The sequence below is a fragment of the Triticum dicoccoides genome, chromosome 3A, assembly GCF_002162155.2.
Source record: "Triticum dicoccoides isolate Atlit2015 ecotype Zavitan chromosome 3A, WEW_v2.0, whole genome shotgun sequence".
Classification (NCBI taxonomy): Eukaryota; Viridiplantae; Streptophyta; class Magnoliopsida; order Poales; family Poaceae; genus Triticum; species Triticum dicoccoides.
The window spans coordinates 698500225-698522481 of NC_041384.1; the positions used below are offsets into that span (position 1 = coordinate 698500225).

General features: G+C 43.2%; 2 pseudogenes; one reads left to right on the forward strand and one right to left on the reverse strand.

Moving 5' to 3' along the window:
- The first annotated feature begins 6613 nt into the window (after positions 1 to 6613).
- Positions 6614 to 15158, forward strand: LOC119272955 (annotated as a pseudogene).
- A 1390-nt stretch (positions 15159 to 16548) lies between these two features.
- The window catches only part of LOC119273209, an 8817-nt pseudogene continuing 3108 nt past the window's right edge, over positions 16549 to 22257 (reverse strand).

The following is a 22257-nucleotide window of genomic DNA, read 5'->3' on the forward strand; positions in this document are numbered from 1 at the left end:
GAGAGGTGCGGCCTTTGGCCAGCGGCCCACGTTGCTAGTGGAGAAGGTAGGTGGGCGCCATGCCACCAGTATTAATTTTAAAACAAAATTTTAGTGTATTACTATTTTGTAATCTATTTCTTTTTTAATTTTACTTAGTATTATTATTTCCCTGCCTATTTTTTACTGTAATTTTAGGTTTACTTAGGTTACTTTTAAGTAATATTTTAATGTTTAATTTATATTTTATTTAGGTTATTTAGATTTTATTTTGTATTTAGGTTTATTTTTAGCTTAGGTATTACTAAGATTATTTTTCAGTATTTTTTTATTTATTTCAGTCAACCAAGATACATATATTACTAAGAAAACATAATACCGACCTGAAGGCTGAACAATAAGTACTAATTGCTACTCAATCTAGCTAATTGCCTAAACTAACAACATCATCACTGCAATGACTCACAGAAGAAGAAATGTCATCACTGCTTCGTCTGGCAGTACGAGCCCAATCATAACACAAGCTAAAATTGTGTATCGTGCCTTCTAGAATTTTTTGATCTATTCTCGCATCTCGTTGTTTTGGGCTTGCATCTCATCATCTTTTACTTGCATCTCGTCGAGTTGTTGTGTCATAGGTCCATTGCAGTATTTGAGCAACTCACTTACGTAATTCTTCACGAGATGACGCATGTCCATGTGTTGCAAGAGACTCCTTTCTGGACATGTTTATACATAATGATGTGAGCAACGTGAGTTCGTATGCATGCTAGTTTCCTGAAACAAGGGAGATTTTCTATCATATACCTTTCCATGGCTAGCGCAGATGAAGAACTCTTGTTGTGGATTCCATGGTGTGTATGTAGTTCTCATATCAAGAGGGAATTGGCAGCCGCAAAGCAGGACGGGTGGCCTTGCTGGATTCTGGACCGCTTTGTCGTTGGTGGTGTTGGATTTGCCGCCGGATCAAATGGACGCGCTGCTGCAGTGGGACGAGCCTGCAAACATGGCTCGCTGCATAAGCCACGGTGGTGACCTAATGGCCGAGCTAACGGGGGCGGAGCGTAGCTCGGCCAAGGCGGTGGAGCCTCAATATTTCAGATCTCGGCCAACATGGGCTCGCATGTGGGGTCGTGTCGATTCTCGAAGCTCTGATGGGTCCATTACCGGCCACATAGCTAGGAGAGGAAGACCAAAAACTAAGAGGAGCTAGCTAATGAGAATTGAATGGAGAGAAGAAAAGAATTGGAAAAGGAAGTGAAATCATGGGAGGAACAAAGAGAGGCTGCGAACACTTATGTACGCATAAGTTACTAATGGCCTGCCACCTATCCCAAATGCCCCCACTAGTGACAGTACCAGTGGTCTGTCACATGCCACCACTATTTCAGAAAATTAATTGTGGCATTGATTGAAAGTAGTGCGCCAACTAAAATTTTGTGTAAGCATTTCCGCAATAGTGCAAGAAGCTACTCAATGAAGCTTTCTTCGGATATCATTTCAAGGGAGGGGTCATAAAAATGATTGTCAATAGTTGAACAAAAATAGCATCATGTGCTTCAGGCACAAAGCCGACTTCATCTGCATGCAGCAACCAAAAAATAGTCAGACGGACGGCTACTAGGTCATTCACCATTGTATGCATATGTATGGGAGGGAGACATGTTTTCAAAGCAATCTAACGTCTTCACGTGGGGGAAGACAATGGATCAAAGTCTCAGAAGGAGATCGCAGTGATGAGTTCATATGCATCCAACATAAGTTTGAGATCATCATCCACCGGGATGTAATTCACGCCCATGTGAGTGGTTCAAAGAAGGTGCAGCAAGCCCGGAGGAGATATCCGATTGGTTACAGCAACAGAACCGCCGTGCTGATGTTTGCCCCGCTAGTATGGCATGGCAAGAACACCAAAACGATGCTTATGTTATGTAATAGGAGAGGACAATGATGGGGTCTTGAGTACTCAGTTACATGTCATTATGTGTTAACGTTGTTCCAAACTTGCCTGGCTATCTATCATCTTGACTACTCTTTTAATTGTTGTTGTGTGTTAATAAACGTTATTTCAAACTAGTTTCCAAATTCTATTACTTACTATGGTTAAGTCCATTCTTTCTATATTGACATGTAATTATGATACGCAAACGTCTACACTGATAATCATATTATTTGCCATGTTAATTGAATACGATGCCATGTATGCAGAAAACGCTGCCGTTGGGGTATAGTTCAGTTGCCTGTAAACTCAATTAGTGGCATGTGTCGCCACTACTGTTCATAATCACTAGTGGTGTCTATATATTCAACACACACACACACACACACACACTACTGGTGGTGTGGGGCCTACCATGCCACCAATAACACTTATCAGTGGCACATCATTCGTGGTGTGGGGGCTGCACACCACCAACATGGTTTTGGCACGCCACAGGTAGCATTTTTGTACTAGTGTTTATAATTGATAGTCACTGTTAGACAAGTTTGACTACATGCTTTCTAGAGTTTCCCTGTTTGCAAACAGAAGTAGCATTAGTTTTATCTATTTTTCTTTAGATCTAGCAATGGTATCCCCCATTCTTGAGTTTGGCTGTTCTATGATCCCGCTCACATGTGTTTTTGTGCTGTGTAGTGTGACTACACAGACCTAGACCACATCATTCTAACATATTAAAGAACAAATCAATCTTCAACAATTATAACCCTACCAAACCTATAAATTCCTAAAAGTTAGAATCCTATAAATCAAATATAGAATATGTTCTCAAGAATTATAATCTTACAAAGTTCTTTTGAAAATTATTAAGTAAACATTGTTGCAAATCTACGTTATCAATTAAGATGAAACCTCGTTAGTGATTTTTACTGACAACAACCTTGTTGTATTGATCATGCTGAGTTGAAGTGTTGGTTGAAAAAATATTGGTGGGTCGATTGTACGTGGCACTAGATCAGTATGTGCCATTAAAGTTTGGAACATGTCTCTCTCGAGCGATCACCGATACTAAGTTGGTGGGTTGGTCATACAGTATATCATGTTAGTACACCCTATCATTGGATTTGAATCATCTCACCTTCATTTATTTATGTCATGAAACCATAAGAAAGGAACAAGTGAAGCATCTAGAAGTGCTTGCTTTGCCGCACACACAAAAATTCTTCATGGGAAAGCCAACTGAAGATTCTACTTGGACTTTGTAGAAAAGGTTATGTTCTTGTCCGCATAGGGCTGCTCCATGGCCCTGTCCCAGGGCACTAAGGATTTTTTTTTAGGGACAAACAAAGGTGTTCCGAATCAATGCTTTTGTTGTGACATGCTAAGCTTTCTCCCCTATAGCTAGTACGTTGCTGGGTCTCACACATCACACACATGTTTTGCCCTTGCTTAACTCGTAAGGGAAAGACATGTGATTGAGTTTGTCCATGGCCTTATAAGAATTCAAAAATAGATTATCAATTTGAGATAAATTTATATAGGCCAAGCCTTTTAGTTTCTGAAATAAACAATTTTGCAACATTACATATAAAAAGATGCAACTCCCTACTGTACATATCTCAATTTAAAAGTGCACTTACTTTAGAATATGTAGCAATTAATTCAATTAAATGGATGATTTTTTTTTAACTTCGGCATGTCAGATGGATGAAGGTTGTACCGTGTCTGACCAAGTGTTATGTAACATTTTTCTTTGTTATCTTACTCCTTAAAATCAAAGATTAATGGCCAGGCTATGTGGCTCAACCAAATTGCTCAAAGAAAATCTGTATATTTTATAAAGTCACGCCCATTTATCCTTGGAAATAATAATAAAACACTATTAATAAAATTATTAATAATAATAATAATATAGTATTACCTACATCCCAAATTAATTGTGATGGATTTGTCTAGATACGAATGTATCTAAAACTAAAACATGTCTGTATCTAGACAAATCTAAGACGATTAATTCGGGGGAGAGGGAGTAGGTAGGTATTATTAGCCAAAGAAAGAAAAGTTTTACTACTTACTATTTTATAAAGTTACCGCCATTTATCCTTGGAAATAATAACAATACGTTATTAATAACATTAATAATAATAAATTATATATATATATATATATTAATAGATGTAGGTTTTAATGGAAATAATACTGGCATGATTTTACAGCTTCTAATCCCCGCTTATATATATGTGCCTCAAAGCGGAGATGGCGTACGTGTAATCTGCGTATAACCCGTCTAGTTTTCGCTGCAAGTGCGCAGGGAAACAGTCAGGAGCCTCGCCGTGGCCGCAGGAAACAGTGAGGTGCTTCCCCGTCGTCGGAGGGCACTGCATACGTCTGCGTGAAGTAGAATGGCGGTACGTCGTCCTTCCTCCCTCCTTTTTAGTTTTATTTTTGTATGTTTGATTTATTTGCCACGAGACCAACGGCGCCGGCGCAGAGTCGTCGTGGTCGCCGAGCAGCTAGCTACGTCCCTGGTGCGTGAGAACCTCGTTTATTCTAAAAGTAGCTAGGTCGGCCGGATCCACGGCCGCGCTCACTACGTGCCCGCCGGTACCGTTCTTGGTGGACATGCATGAATCCTTCTTGTTTCATGGCGGTGGTGGTCGGTGTGGGATTTCCACCGGAGTAGAATAGATAGATGATGTATTGGCTGCTTTCTGATTTCAACACCGTATACGTAGTGTAGTAGGGGGGCCTTCCTTCCGTTGCCATGTACTCCATCCGTATGTTGAGCTCATTTGAAATGCCTAGAAAGACAAGTATTTGGGAACGAAGGGAGTAAAACGTGCTTCTTTGGCGGTCGGCCGGTGTGGTGCTGTATCAATTTGCCATACCTACCGAGCGAACGGTTTACTGCTCGTTGGCTTCTTAAAAAGAAGGGGTTTACTGCTCGTTGTCTGCACTTGGTAAAGAAACATAATGGATTATTACCACCCGGCTGTCCCATAGAGAGCATGCAGCTGTCATTGCATGCCACCTGCTATTCTTATGCATGTTACATTTATGGACCAGTACACAACACAGTTTTGTCAGTGTAGTGGCGTGCCGAGTAAAATGTATATATTGCCCTGCCGATAAATGAATTAGTACGTTGAGTCTTCAAATCAGTTTCCTCCTTAACATTGTACCAGAGCATAAGGGTTGATCAGTATTTCATCAACTACTGCATCTGGATGTATGGACGTCCTCTATTATAAGCATCTCTGATTATCAGTTATACTTAGTTGTGCTTGATGACTACACTCATTATGTGTGGACCTACCCTCTCAGACACAAGTCTGACGAGCTGCCCATTTTCCGCGAGTTCTATGCCTACTTTCGCACCCAATTTCAGCTGCCCATTTTCAAAACGACAACGATAGAGAGTTTGATTGTCACATTGTCCGCTCTCTTCTCTCTAAACATGGCTTTGTTCTTCACCTCGCATGTCCTTACACGAGTCACCAAAATGGCAAGGTAGAACGCACACTTGGCACCCTCAATGACAATGTTTGCCCGCTCCTATATCACGCATCATGCCGCCACATTTCTGGGCCGAGGCACTCAACCCTGCCACCTACCTCCCGAACCGGCGGCCGTGCTATGCCAATGCGCCCTGCACTCCGCATGAACTGCGACTCGTCATCGCTCCTCGCTACATCATTCTTTGTGTCTTTGGGTGTCTATGTTACAATGTTACCCCAACACCATGGCCACTACTTGTCACAAACTCAATGTCCGCTCTATCGCATGTGTCTTCCTCGGCTACCCATCAGATCATCGCGGCTACTGTTGCTTTGATCCGCTCTCTTGTTAGGTTCTCACCTCGCGGCATGTGCTCTTTGGTGAGGCAATATTTCCCTTTGCCCGTTCCATTGCAACTAACCCTATGCCGCGCTTGCAACTGCCAGCAGCTCCGACGGTTTTGGAGGTCCCTGTTCTCTGTCGTCCCGCAACGCACAACCCGCACCCTCAGGCGATTCAAGCATGTGCATCCAATCTCCATCGGGCAGGCCCGCTTCTTCGTCGCTCGGTGCGTGTTCTCGCCTTTCAAATGGTAGCGTTGGGTCAGTGATCAATGACTCATATGGCTCTACTTCCCGATTCAAGCATGCTCGTCGGATCGACATCCGACGGTGCCGCGGCTTCACCACCTGTCACATGTGCTCCCCCACCGCGTCCACCAAGACTGGTCGTCACGCGAGCTCAGGTTAGCGTTTTCTGGCCAAACGGGCGGTACTAGGAAGCCGCCATTGCCTTCTCCACATCGTCGATCTCCCCTATTCCCATCTGATCGGTTCGGATGGCCATTCGCGGTCCCAACTTGCTCGCGGCCATGTGCGAGGAGTATACCCACCTCGTCTTTAACTGAACCTAAGTGATGTGCCCGCCTGGTGCCAACCTAATCACCGACAAGTGTATCTTCAAGCATAAATTGCACACGGATGACCCGCTCGAGCGCTACAAAGCGCGCTGGGTCATCTACGGCTTCCATCAGCGCCGGCCGGCTTCGTTGGTGAAACCAAATCAGACCACCTATGTCAGCTGGCCAAGTCCCTCTATGGCTTAAAACAGGCACCACATGCCTGGTTTGTGCGGTTCGTCGGCTTCATTAAGACCCTTGGCTTCGCCGCCACATGCTCTAACTCCTCTCTATTCACGATGGCGCATGGTGCCGACATTGCATTCCTTATGCTCTGTGTGGACGATATCGTGCTCACGGTATCTTCCCTGGCTCTTCTCCAATGCATTGTGCACCAGCTCACTGGCGAGTTCGCCATGAAGGACCTGGGGCGACAACACTTCTTCCTTGGCATTGGTGTCACCTGCACTGCTACTGGCTTCTTCCTTTGTCAGCAGCAGTATGCCGAGCAAGTGATCGAGTGCACCACCATGGATAGCTGCAAGCCTTCGCCCAGTCCCATCGACAACAAGGGCAAGCTGTCGTAAGCAGACGACCCTGGTGTCAACGATCCCTTCGCCTACTACAACCTCGTCGGAGCGCTCCAGTACCTCATGATCACGCACCCTGAGCTTATGTATGTTGTCCAACATATTTTCTTGCACATGCAAGACCCACGTGTGTGTCACCAGAATCTAATCAACCGGGTGCTCCTCTACATCTATGGCACGCCAGCTCTCGGAATGCACCTCCGCACCTCATGGACTTTGGATCTTCCCACCTTTAGCGACGTGGACTAGATTGGCTGCCCGGACACACGTCACAAGATGTCCTTCTTCTCTGTCTACCTTGGCGATGCCCTCGTGTCATGGTCTTCCCAGCGGCAGGCCACCGTGTCCAGGTTCAGTGTTGTGGATGAATATCACGGCGTCACCAACAACTGTATTTTAATAGTTCAAAGAGTTGATCTCGCTTTTTCAGCACTTAATGAAAGTAAGTTGTATTGACGCATCAGGTAAAGATCAATCAAACAGGATGGACTGTATTTTATATTTTCTCTCTTGCCAATGAAATGTTGAATAACTGCCTTCTTGCTCCCGCCAATTGTTCCTAGGGGCATTGCTAATTCATGTGCGCGCATCAGCATGGTCAATTTCCGACAATTGGCCTTTTCCTGATTCGGAAGCCATAGAGAATCAAGTGAAGGATTAAATATGGTGGGTCCACCCGTGAAATCCACCCGTGAAATATCGATTATTCTCGTGCTGAGAAGGGACTGCTCATCTCCATGCACTCCGGACGACCAAGTTCCATAGGACGCTCGTGGCTTAAAGTACGTCGCTACCAAGGGTAACACACCGATTTAGCAAGTTGGTAGATAGACTCACTCAAGAACAATCAAACACTAAGTAGTATACATGTTTTCTCTCATGCTAATGGTAAGTGTATGTCTTCTTTTGTCAATAGCTCATGAAATTGGCTAGAAAGTAAGACTTTGTATAATTAGCTGGCTTGTATATACATCCCACCAACGACGCCGACCGAAGTGGCACCTGCACAGGTTACTTCTTACATGTGGATGGCATAGCTTGCCGATCCTACACGTGTATGTGAACCTTGGGCATGATCCCTATCTTCTATCTTGTATGCTACTACAAATCGAGATTGCCTCATGTATGCACAAATAAGGCTTACGACTTTGTTATTGTGTTTCCATGTAGGATGGTAAGATAGCGAAACATGGTCTTATAGTTTTTTTAGGCAGTTTGGCTTTCTTGCTCACACACAATAGAATAATCGTTGGAGGGAGTTATGTGTAGTAGGGTGTGCTACCCATGTTTTACTCGCCTAAGTGGGGAAGTACGAGGAACAAAAATGTGGCTCACGAGATGTAGGTGATCTGCATGGCAATAGACAGAAAAGCGTCGAATAATACTAGCCAATTAATGGTTGACTTATTTTTATTTTTGTGGGATTTTCTAGCATGACAATCGTTTTCTGGTTAACTCATCAAGTAATTTTAGTACATTATAGATTCAAAATGTTTGACTATTTGTTGTCCATGATGACACATTGGCAATCATTTGACCAAAACATTGCATTTAACACATGGATGGTCTTTAAGAAGGAACTATGTGGTTTTCGTTTATGTTATACGGATCCACCTATATGGTCCTAAATTCTAGCTTCCCTGGCACTTCACAACATCCATTTGAGTTGTTCGTTGAGACTGCAATCTACATTTGTTTAACCATTTGATGCAAGCATCATCAAATTGTACTGCAGTAATGCATGTTTAATTAGTAATCTTATTCTTGGTGATAATGGGCAAATCTGGTCAATCTGATCACCTTTTTGGATTTACCTAATCATTTTCCTCCCAGAAAATAGCCCTGTTACATATAATATGATCTACTCTTGTGGTATTTTAAATCTAGCACAATTCAACCAATTAGCCATCCCTATAACTTGAAATTATATTGTTTCTGATTGTATTTGTGTATATTATTTGTGCATTAGCTTACAGTTTTGTTACAAAGTGCTATACGAATTTCATGCTAGAGATTCAATTGTGATATCTTGCAAATGATGTTATAGTGCAGGGCACTGGTAGAAAAAGGGCCTATAGTCCCGGTTCGTAAGGGCCTTTAGTCCCGGTTCCTGAACCGGGACTAAAGTGTCGGTACTAATGCCCCGACCCTTTAGTCCCGGTTCAATCCAGAACCGGGACTGATGGGCCTCCACGTGGGCAGTGCGCAGAGCCCAGGCAGGAGACCCTTTGGTCCCGGTTGGTGGCACCAACCGGGACCAATAGGCATCCACGCGTCAGCATTTCTGTGGCTGGGGTTTTTGTTTTTTTTTAAAGGGGGGGGTTTGGGGGTTTTGGGGGGTTAATTTAGGTGTTTCATATATTGTGTTAGCTAGCTATAATTAATAGAGAGAAGTGTCCTCTCTTACGTCCGTGCTTGGTCGACGCTACGTACTATACATACGTATAGAGAGGACTAGACACGTTAATGGGCTGACCCGGCCTGGACCATAGCCCTGTTTTCTACTAGTGGTAGAATTATTGCTCTCCTCTACAATTTCTTTTCTAATGGTTTGCTTTTAATATTGAATGATGTGTGCTTAACTAATTTCACAGGGCTTTAGGAACGACAGTGATGGTCGTGATAAAGGGAAAAGTGATGTTGAGTCTGAACCCTCACGGGCTCCGGACTTGAGGAACTTATATGCTCCTGGCCCGTCCACGCTGGTACCTCAGGTAGTAACTGATTTTGTATATAAGTACAAGAGCTAGCCAAGACTTGTTATTATTAAGATAGTAGTGTGATGTCTGCACTAGAATAGAGTAATAAAAAGGAAAGATGGCATATTTCTTGTTGTTATGTCCAATGTGTTTGTGAGTCAAATAATATGGGCCCATAGTTGACTTAGTTGTAGTTATGATGATCTAATGGTTATGCTTTCTTGATTGAAAAAGAGTAGTATATTAATGGCTGGATGTTTTGCTTTTATGTGTGATTTTCTAGCATGGCTATCTTTTCTCTAGTTAACCCATCAAGTAGTTTTAGACTTTTAGTATATAATAGATTCAAAATGTTCGACTATGTCTTATCCATGATGAGACATTGGCTGGCGGACCTTTGACCAAACATGTATTTAAACATGTTGATAGTCTTTAATAAGGAATTGTGTGGTTTAATTTATGTTATATTGATCTATCTATATCGTACAAAATTCTTACTTATCTGGCACTTCACCTCATGCATTTGAGCTATATATACATTTAGACTGGAAATTACCTTGTTTATCCATTTAATGCAAGCATCATCAAGTTGTACTGCACTAGTGCATGTTTGGTTACAAACCATAATCCAGGTGATAATGGGCAAACTTTGTCTATCTGATCATCTTTTTAGAATTACCAACCTGATCACTCCCCCCCCCCCAACATAAAATAGCCATGCTACGCATAAAGTGTTCAACTAACTAGACTATCCTTCGTACAAAGCTAGCACACTTCAGTTAATTAGGCATCCCTATAAATTTAAACTATAGTATTTCTAATTGTACTAAGTGTATATTGTTTGCACTTTAGCATTGTCTTCATGTGAAAATGCTGGAGGGGAGATTTTCAAATAAAATAGATGGTTTTTTCTTCTTACTTTTTAATGTGTTCTAACTCTAACATCGAGTTACTATACTTGTTTCGTGCCAGAAAGTTCATTTGCGATATCTTGCGACTGATGTGATAGTGCATGATAGAATTATTGTTTTTCTCTACAATTGATTTCCTTGTGGTTTGCTTTCAATATTGATTCGTGTTTGCTTAACTAAGAGGAGTGATCGTGATGGCCGTGACAAGGGGATAAGTGATGATGATGTTGAACCCTCATGGGCTCTGGACTTGTGGAACTTCGATGCTCCTAGCCCGTCCTCGTTGGTACGTCATGTAGTAATTGATTGTGTATTTAAGTACAATAGCTAGCCATACCTTGTTTTTATTAAGATCATAATGTGATATTGGTTTGTGCAACTATCAAAAGAGTTCTAATGGGTGGGCCAATGGGGAAGGGTCATCTCCTTCTTTAGTCAAGAGATATGTGGCAATGGGTTTCCCAAAAGAAATGGTCGTGACAAGCATCAAGGAGATTGGTAATAATAGAAGTAACAAATTTCATTTAATTTGTCTTATTTGTGTTTGCACCGTCCATCTAATCAAGGCTTTTGGTTTTCCTTTCAGGGCATAGTGACGAAAATGCATTGCTTGAGTTACTGTTGACCTATAAGGTATGTGTCCATGGGTGTTATTACTAAATTTATCCAATGGAGCTCTTGCTATGTGATGGCAAGGATCATATGTATCATGCACAAGAGAAAGTCTCTCAAAAGACTTGGGATCGGTGATGTCAACTGTAGGCAATAGGTGATGAAGATACATTGGGTAACGTCTCTACTTCTGGCTGCACCCTCCATAGAGTTGAAGATGGTGATGATCTTGATTTTGAGAGCTCGGATGGTGATGATGATGCTGGTGATACAGAGCCCAACTTTGGTGATTATAGTGATGAGGTATGATGATATATTTGAATTATTTCCCATGCATACCTTGCGCGCCCCTTTACATATTGTTTGAGCTTTGTTTATTTTTATCCTAGCATTTCATGAGTGTAGACTTGCGGAATGAAATTGGAACACCTGATTTTTTTTAAAAGCATTCTCATCATGTTAAAGTTTTATCATGTAAGAGTTAATATAGGATATGAGGTTGACTACCATTAGACCAATGCCTCCCTCAAAGTACTCAAAGAGGTTGTGAAGGAGTAGAAACTGAGTGTATTGTTGTGTTGCTTGTTTGTAATTTTGACGAATTAGAAAATATATTTCTGTTAGACATCACTGTTTTTTCTTCAGTTCTTATGCATTTAAATGTTAGTTACTACAAGACATGTGACTTGAGGATGTTGGTTTTGAAACACTTCAACAAATCACACCAAGAGCAACATGTACGTGCAAAGCTAGCTTCAAACAAGCACACAAGCTAGTAGCTTGATTGATGAAGACTAGCTAGTAGGAATACGTGTTTGTCTCACCAAAACCTCCTGTGCGTAAGCTTTTCGTGGAGCTAGCTCTAGATTGGATCGATCGATTCATTTCGGCGCTGTCGCCGGAACTCCTACCTAACTTGATGACAAAAAACTCAGATCGATGGATTTGATGGCCACACAGGCTCGTGTGGAGCCTGTTCTATACTTTGTATTGCTTTTTCATGGGTTGATGTTTACAAGGGGCTGGGTACATGTATATATACTAGGCTAGTCTAGCTATCTCATGAACGAGATGCTAGGAAAACTAATCTTAGGTGGACTAGTAATTCTAGTTGGACACAAACTTGTGTTTATGCCTAACAGAGGATTTATGATGCTATGAGCAAATCATACTACATGTGGTGTAAACAAGAGAACATATACACATGCCACATGCGCTCTAACTTTAAGAATTCAAAATTTGCGCACCAATTATGCCCTTTGGTTTATTTTGTAGTCCAAGCTATAGTGTACAGTCGGAGTGATCTGAGAAGAGTTCGGAAAGAAGTAGAAGCGAAACTTGATAATTGTGAATACTGAAGAAAGATGCAGGCATATAGGTGGATATATATAATTATATCCTTGACTAGAGTAAAGTTTGTGCTGCACCCTATCTCATCACTTAACTGTAGAATCAAAGGAGGGTTGGAAACTAGCATGTAGGTTAGGAAGAATAGCATGTAGGTTAGGAAGAATAAGGTCTTCAATAATTGAATGGCATAGTTCAGGATTCTTTTTTTTTTACTCTCAGTGACGCAATGTGAACATAGTACTAGAAAAGAATATCAAACTCACCCCAAGAAATGTTTCAAGAAGATCAACGTGTAAACCTATTAGCTGAGAAAACTGAGGGGGTCAAGAAATAAATTTTCAGCGAGAGTTGAATACCTGAAGTCACTTATTTAGAAATCTTGAAATGTAATATATATGATCTTGTAGCTGAATTTTATATTAGTTACGCAAATAAAATTTGCAAAGTGAATATTGTATGGTTCAATCCTATTCATGGCTAGAAATATGGAATGCCTGAAAATAACAAGTAGGGAGAGCATATGGAGTGTTTGTTCTCTATTACACCTGCTCAGAAAAAAAGATATGTCTTGATTGCTAGCAACCAATGAACCTGAAATAAGGTGGATGGGAATATCATCATGTTCTTGTGAAGACATGCATTTGCCTTATCATCAATATGTTTTAAAAAAACCATGAAAGTGTCATGAAGAGACCAGATGACTTTGTTTCACCACCATTATACATCATGTAACAAAGCTAGATGTGTACCTTCAGTTTATTCCAGTCCAGCACAACCAATACTTTATCTTGCTGGTAAAGCTAGTAGTTTCAAGCGTAAACCTATGATGAGCATCACCGTTCATGCATGTAGTAACTTTGTATTAATGTCACTCTCAAATAGCACCGGAGAATAACAAGTTGAGTTCCTAAATTATTTCATCGATTTAGTTCTCGTTCAATTTTTTTGTCTTATTTCTGGGGAAGTAGGTGCTACTCGTTTCTTGATCATTTATTAGTTGTGGGGCCCCTTTTTCCTCTAGCCTTATATGTGTCGCTATGTAGTTGTATTTCCTTAGTTGGCATTAAGTAGTCAGTAATATGTATTAAGTGTTTTCCAATCTTAGTTTTCATTATACTTTTGTGCAGGATTTTTTACAAGAAATGTCTGAGAAGGACGAGAAAATCAACTCATTAGTAGATATGGGATTTTCTGAAGATGAAGCTAATATGGCTATTATAAGATGTGGTGTGGCTCTATTTTAAACTATTGCCTTGATGTTTATTTTTTCCATGGATAAGGCACGTTATGATAATTTATTTCTGATTAAATTTTCCTAGGTGTGGACGGTGATCTCTTTGTATTAGTTGATTCGATTAGTGCATCACGGGTTGCAGGAAATTTGGACTTATCTAACCATCAGGTACTTTGTGGTTTAATGTACATTTGAATAAGAAGATCTTTTTGTTCTCTCAGTTTGATGTAAAGAACATTGCAATACGTGTACATTTGTGGCAGGTTACGGGAAGATGCTTCGATTCTTTGGAGGGTGAAAGAAAGCAAAGGTTGGTGGAAGAGAGAAAGAAAAAAAGGAAGCGATGTGGATGTACTGGACAGAGCAATCAACCCTCTTTGGATTGCAACCATGATGAACAGATGCTTCTTCCAAATCCAATGGTTGGATTTAACCTGCCCAATTATAGCCCATCATCAGTTAGGATGACTAGAACGATTCTTGAACAAGATATGGGACCACCTTATTTCTACTACGAAAATGTGGCTAGAGCTCTCACAGGTGTATGGGCGACCATTTCAAGATCTCTGTATGACATTCAACCTGAGTTTGTAGATTCCAAACATTTGTGTGCAGCTGCAAGGAAAAGAGGCTACATACATAACTTGCCTATTGAGAACAGAGCACCTCTTCTTCCTTCTCCTCCAATGACCATATTTGAGGCATTCCCCTGTTACAAGAAGTGGTGGCCTTCCTGGGATCAGAGAACACAGTTCAACTGCTTGCTAACAGGTGTGGCAGGTCCAACGCTGACTGGAAAGATTGGGCGTGCTCTTGCAAGTGCGGGCACTCCACCATCTCAAAGTATTCAAAAGTATGTCATCGATCAGTGCAAAAGGTACAATCTTGTCTGGGTCGGAAAAAATAAGGTTGCTCGATTGGAGCCTCAAGAGATTGAATATCTACTTGGTTTTCCAAAGGACCACACAAGGGGACTCGGCGACACAAATAGATACAAATCTCTAGGCAACTCATTCCATGTTGATACTGTTGCTTACCACTTGTCAGTGCTAAAAGGCATGTTTCCCAATGGTGTTAATGTGCTGTCCTTATTCACTGGTATTGGAGGAGGAGAGGTAGCTTTGCACAGGTTGGGAATGAACATGAGGACAGTGGTTTCTGTTGAAATAGACAAAGCTAGTAAGAGGATTTTCAGGGATTGGTGGAATCAGACTCAAACGGGCACACTGATTGAGATTGATGATGTGAAATCTCTTACTGATGATCAAGTTGCAACATACGTTACTACATTTGGCGGCTTCGACTTGGTGATTGGGGGCAGCCCATGTAATAATCTTGCTGGGTGTAACTGATCCAGCCGTCATGGCTTGGAGGGCAAGCAATCTGTTTTGTTCCACCATTATGTCAGAATATTGAATGTCGTCAAGTCGGCTATGGCCAGGAAGTAGCCTAATCATTGCAGTTCTTGTTGTATCATTCAATGCTTTATATCTAGGAAGCGCAACTTATCTGTGTTTAAACGTTGAATTGATGTGGAGGGTTTTTATTTGGGAGAAATATCATATTGACATTTAGCCATACGATGTTTATGGTTGCTAACTGATTTAGATCTTGCTCGTGTTTATTTGGGAAAAGACTATTCTTGGTCCCCTCAACTATTTCAGAGCCTAATTTTGTACAGGCTGGGAGTACATTTAGTTCTACGAATTCCCTCCCTTCTAGTTTGTAGAAAAATGCCTTAGTGCTGGTTGCTCCAAATTCTGTTCAGCGGGCTCTTTTCGCCAACAAAATTTGTACATCTTTGATTTATTTGCAAACATGTCCCTCGGATGCATTCCGCGTTGAGGTAGCAGAATGGCATTGTGCTGGCAGCAGAACAGATTGTTTTCTTCATTTTTTGCATACGCTGCATCTGAACATAATTTTGCTAGCTGCGGAGAGGAGTTTCTGTTGCTGTTATATTTCTTGGAGACTACATCCAGAGGCAGTGGAGGATTTAAGACGCGCAAATTCAGGGTTTCCTACACTGTTATGTTCTGCATTTTCTGTTCAGATTGTATTCTGAAACAGTCGAAACAAAATATTTTGCCGCGCATTGCTGCTCCTCATTGGAAGCCTCCTGGTCCTCGTTGCTTTCACCCCTGAATCCTTGGACCTTGTTGTGAGTGAGTCTGAAGGATGGATGCCTATTCTCCAGCAAATGGATGATCTGTTGGTTCTCTTTTATATTCTTTTCTTCTACTCCCTCCGTTCCAAATTAGAAGGGAGTAAAAAAGAGGTGCCCATATGGCAGCTCATATTACCACAAAGCAGCTCATATCAACAAATTCAAACTGATCCAGACTATTAAGGCCCTTTCTGGGTTCTGTTTTATTCATGTAAGATTGCATCCAACATGACTGTAAGTCTGTAACCATGTTGACTTGACAATATAAGCTCGTTGCTCTAAAAAAGATTACTCGGGATACAGTGCACCATGCTGGCTGCTGCTGCTGGGAGCCACCGTGGCATTGCACCATGGTCCAAGCATCAGTGCGCCACCGCCTCACTGCGACAGGCTGCCATGTCGGGCGATAAGGACATGCTAAGTTCTGTAGTTCAAATATGAAAAGATACAAACTGAATACCACTTAAAAGTCAAAGTTTCCACACAACATTCTCAACACTACAGAGCTAAGACAGAGAAACTCGGGATACAATGCATCACAGCAATTCCATCTAACTGATTGCTCTCTCATACACAAATCAGGACACCACCCGGCCTTCTGGAAACTGCACTACAGGTGCAAAACGAAACACAAGAAAAGCTTAGACACAGCCTCGCTGGTCTGGTTCCATCTAGGATAGCAAGGAAACCAGCGAGACGAACTCTGAGATCGCCCTGCCCTTCCATTTTGTGTTAATGACGAAGTGCTCCGGGTGCTTCCTGAGCAGCTCCAGCAGCCCGAACCATGGCCTCCCCTTGGCTATAATCGGTGACTACTCCTCCCAGGTCAGGTACTTCCGCACCCTGGTGTGGTGCTAGACGTTGCCAAACCAGTCCACAAGCTGCGAGTAGACAAACAAGTATAAGACTTTGCATGTACAATGATTGAACCGTGTAAAAATAGTCTGATCATGCTTCATTGCTAATCTAAGGAAATTGCCAATAAAAAGGAGAACAACAACAACAACAACAACAACAACAACAACAACAACAACAACAACAACAACAACAACAACAACAATAATAATAATAATCATAATCATAATAATAGTGTTGTGACATGATACAGAATAGGAGGGATATCCCAGTAATGTGACATGATTAATTAATGAAAAATGAAGTTTTCCAGGATAGCTACCACAGGATATACTTGCAAGTCTTTCCCACTAATTGTAGAAGAGAAATGTAAATATCAGTAGAAAATCGTCCGTAGCGAGTCATGGCTCCACAAAAACGAAGCGACAAGATTCAGCACAAAACATGTTTGTAGTGACAAGTGAAGGATGCTAGCAAGCAGAGTCATGCATTAACAGGCTTAAAGCCTAAGAGCCTAAAGTTATCTGCCTTTGGATTTATATGATAGTTTTGACAAGTTATAGTATATACACCTCTTTCGAAACAGGCTTTCGCCCAGCTTTATATATATACCCAAACAGCCAAACCGATACAAAGTGGTAAGGAAACCCTCATACAAGGAGGTCAAAGAAAAATAGTATGCCACCTGAGCAAGGGCACAAGTGCACCTTACCCCACTTCGAGCGTGAAAACAGGAGATGCAACACCTAACAAGAGACAACCAAGACTATTGAATAGGACTGGACCCTCACCACTTCGAGAAACCACCGTACACCATAGTACCGAACACACCGAGCCATTTATGGAAAGGGCCAACTCACCGTTGAGATAGCCTCCTTGTTCCGGGCCATGGAGCTCAGCTTCTGCAAGGATATAGCAAGGACCGAGAACAGATACCACAGAGACACTGTAAATGACAGGAGATCACTAGACCATCCCACGCTAGAGTCGAGGATGCTACAAGTCCAGGACAAGGCATGCTCGAAGTCGCTGGCCGGTTGCAACCAAAAGGGACCGGGGCTCCGCACTGACACCCTCAAGATGGTGATGATGCCAAGTGACACCGTAGTGCCCAAAAGGACGGACTATGGTTTTCACCCGGAGCCCTTGCATCAAGAGGGGACCCACAACAATGCATCCAAGAAGGAAGTGAAACTCGTAGGCGCTGCCATCGGCGGCGCCCGAGCGTGGAGCTTTTGCTAGGACTCTCACAAGTGCCACCTGCGGAGCCAAAGTTGCGACCCGATATGTGAGGAGGGGACCACTGCCACTAGCGCAAGGCCTCGAGATCGAGACCAGGGAGCCACCACCACCAAAGCCACAATGACACTAGGATCATCCGCTACCCCTCCCCTTGCTACCCTCATAGCCCAAAAGGAGACGCCACCACTACCGCAACGCTACTCGCTGCAGAGCCAACTGTGTAGCCTCAACATCCAAGGTCATCGCCCTGGCATCCAGGAGAGACACACCATCACCGTCAGGGCACCAGGCCGCCGAAAATCAAGCACCTTCAGACAGACAACGCAAGGGCAGAACCGTCGTGTCATAGCTCCACCACGATCAGGGCCAGCCAACACAGATGCTGACCCACGAGCAGAGGACAAATGGCAACGGGTGCCAGATCCCCTCTGGATCCAGCCCCGCCATGGACGGGAATGAGGATCATCGGCTCTAACCAGCATCACTTCGCAGGCCAGCCCACCATGCAATGTCGGGGTGGCACCCAACCGAAGCGGACCGCCTGAGTAGCTGGCCTCCACGCGCCAGATCCGGCCGTTTGGATCTGACTAAGAAACAATGGCGAGGCCCACTACCGGCGAAACCCTAGATTGTGCAAGATACTAGACGCCACCTACTACCGACAAAACCCTAGATCCTGCAAGATACTGGACGTCGGAGCTACGCAGGCCATCGGGGGAGCTGCCCCGTGCCACCCTAGACGACCGTGTGGCCCCATTTCTGGCCACCACGGATGGGCCACCCACCGTGTAGCCGTCGTGGCTCTAAGCGCGCCCGCACAGCACAGCGCCACTGCCAGCCGATAGCACCTTGCGCCGCCGGGATTGCATTGTAACGCCCTCGATGCGACTATATCTCCCACGTGTCGAAGCACGACTTAGAGGCATAACCGCATTGAAAGCAATGTCGCAAGTGAGGTAATCTTCACACAACCCATGTAATACACAAGGGAAAGAGATACATAGTTGGCTTACAATTGCCACTTCACACAATTACATGAATAAAGCATTACATCAACCAAATACAATCAAGGTCCGACTACGGAACCAAAATAAAAGAAGACCACCCCAAATGCTACACAGATCCCCGATCGACCCCAACTGGGCTCCACTACTGATCAACTAGGACGAAACAACACAAAAGGGAAGATCTTCATCGAGCTCCTCCTTAAGCTTGGTTGCGTCACCTGCTCAATAACATCGGCACCTGCAAATTGGTTTTGGAAGTATCTGTGAGTCACGGGGACTCAGCAATCTCACACCCTCGCGATCAAGACTATTTACGCTTATGGGTAAGGTAAAAGGTGTGAGGTGGAGCTGCAGCAAGTGACTAGCATATATGGTGGCTAACATACGCAAAAGAGAGCGAGAAGAGAAGGCAAAATCACGGTCGAACAACTATGATCAAGAAGTGATCCTAGAACAACCTACGTCAAGCATTACTCCAACACCGTGTTCACTTCCCGGACTCCGCCGAGAAGAGACCATCACGGTTACACACGCGGTTGATGTATTTTAATTAAGATCAACTTTAGGTTTTCTACAACCGGACATTAACAAATTCCCATCTGCCCATAACCGCGGGCATGGCTTTTGAAAGTTCAAATCCCTGCAGGGGTGTCCCAACTTAGCCCATCACAAGCTCTCACGGTCAATGAAGGATATTCCTTCTAGCGGGAAGACCCGATCAGACTCGGAATACCGGTTACAAGACATCCTCGATAATGGTAAAACAAGTCCAGCAAGACCACCCGTTGTGCCGACAAATCCCGATAGGAGCTCCACATATCTCGTTCTCAGGGCACACCGGATAAGCTAAGCGTACGGGAGCCAACGTAACCCAAGTTGCCAAGGGACGGCCCCGCATGGTGCTCTGGGTTGGACCAACACTTATAGAAGCACTGGCCCGAGGGGGTTAAAATAAAGATGACCCTTGGGCTGGCCTAACCCATGGGGAAAAGAGGCTAGGTGGTGAATGGTAAAACCAATGTTGGGCCTTGCTGGAGGAGTTTTATTCAAAGCGAACTGTCAAGGGGTTCCCATTATAACCCAACCACATAAGGGACGCAAAATCCGGGAACATAACACCGATATGACGGAAACTAGGGCGGCAAGAGTGGAACAAAACACCAGGCATAAGGCCGAGCCTTCCACCCTTTACCAAGTATATAGATGCATTAATTAAATAAGAGATATTGTGATATCCCAACAAAATATCCATGTTCCAACAAGGAACAAACTTCATCTTCACCTGCAACTAACAACGCTATAAGAGGGGCTGAGAAAAGCGGTGACATAGCCAAACAACGGTTTGCTAGGACAAGGTGGGTTAGATGCTTGGCTTAACAATATGGGAGGCATGATAAGCAAGTGGTAGGTATCACCACATAGGCATAGCAAAAAAGCAAGCAACTAGCAAGCAAAGATAGAAGTGATTTCAAGGGTATGGTCATCTTGCCTGAAATCCCACAAGAAAGAAGAGTGAGTCCATGAAGAAGACAAACGAACGGAGCCGAACGGATCCTCACAAACACGAAGTTACCGGAACCAACCCGAAGAAGCAACACCGGAAAGAAAGCACACAACATAGTAAACAACCAACACATGAACATGTTTTGATATGCGGGATGCGGTATGCGGTGCATATGCATGATTTGGAAAGGAATGATTGAACCTGACCTCAACATGGAAATCCAAGAGTGCCACTGGAGAGGTGAGGTGATTTCGGTTGAAATCGATATAAAGATCACCAGAATCGGATGCACGGTTTGGAAATGGCAAGCAAAATAAATATGGCACCGGTCTGCGATAAACAGCAAGTAGCCATCTAAATGCATCAAGATAAATATGCTACAGCACTCAAACATGACAACAAAATACATGGAAGAGATCCACTCATGAAGCTTGACAAAAGATGAACACTGAGCTACGGCTAATTCACTCAATAACAGGTTCAAACAAGCATGGCAAAAGTGCAAATGATAACAGGTTTCAGACTTGGTGAAATTAACACAAGTTTAGAATTTATCATCAGGAAGCACACTTTAGAGCATGAAGACTACAAGTTACAGGAACTTAACATGGCAAGGCGAGGCATGGCATGAGGCTACTCAAAGCACTTAACAAAAGTCCCTTAGTGACCTTGAGCCAAAAGGGATTAGAAAATACATTTGCAAGCATGTGAACATGGCAAAAACATAAACAGATTCAGACTTAGTGAAAAACTGGAGCATGCAAAACAGTTAACGAGTAGGCATGTTTACGAGCTCGATGCATTCACTACAGAGCATGGCATGGCAAACTAAGCATACACCCATCAAGAAGACATAGTATAGGAGCTAGACATGGCAAGAACAACAACATAGCATGCACGGATCACTAGCAATAACCTCGGCAAAATTGCTAAACATGTCAACAATCTGCCAGGATCATTTTATAGCAAAAGTAGAGCTCGATTGACTCAAGTTAGGGTGCTCCATAAATGCAAACAAAGACATGGATGGATAGAGAACCACAATATTAACAAAACATCTTTACTGATCATCCTCAAAAGAGGCACGGATCACTAGGAAACAACATGAACATATGGCATAACAACAAAAATCAGGACAAAAACTTAATGAAATTGTAAGTCCTTAAAATCAGCATTAGCGATTACGCTACTTTGCATGCTTGTGCTAGTCACCACAAATATCACAAAAATACATGGCAGACACCCCTGTAAAGATGGCATGGCATATAATAAAACAATGTAGAGCTCAGGATCATAGCATGCACACATTAATCATGGCAAAAATGACAAAAGGCCATTTGCTGAAACAGATCTGACATAATCATCACATAGCCCTCTTCCAACAGCATTTCGGGCATCAAGATGAGCTCAAATGAAAATGATGCAATGAGATTAAATGATGTACTCGTCGAACGAACATTTTGATATGCTGTACGCACGAATCGGAGCTACGATGATGAAGTTATAATGCGTTAAAAAGAGCAAAAAATATTAGGGTTTGAGGGGAAAAGTCAACCGAGGAGGTTCCAGATCCAGATCGGGATCCGGCACTGTAGCAGGCGGCGCGCGCGAACCGAGGTTGACCGGAGCATCGCCGGAGGATGGAGATGGTCGGAGTAGGAGGGAGAGCTCGCTGGGGAAGGGAGCTCCGGTGGAGGCAGCGAGGCCGGACGGCGACGAGGGCGGAGCGGCGCGGTCGCCGGCGCGGAGGTGCGAGGCGAGACGGCGCCGGC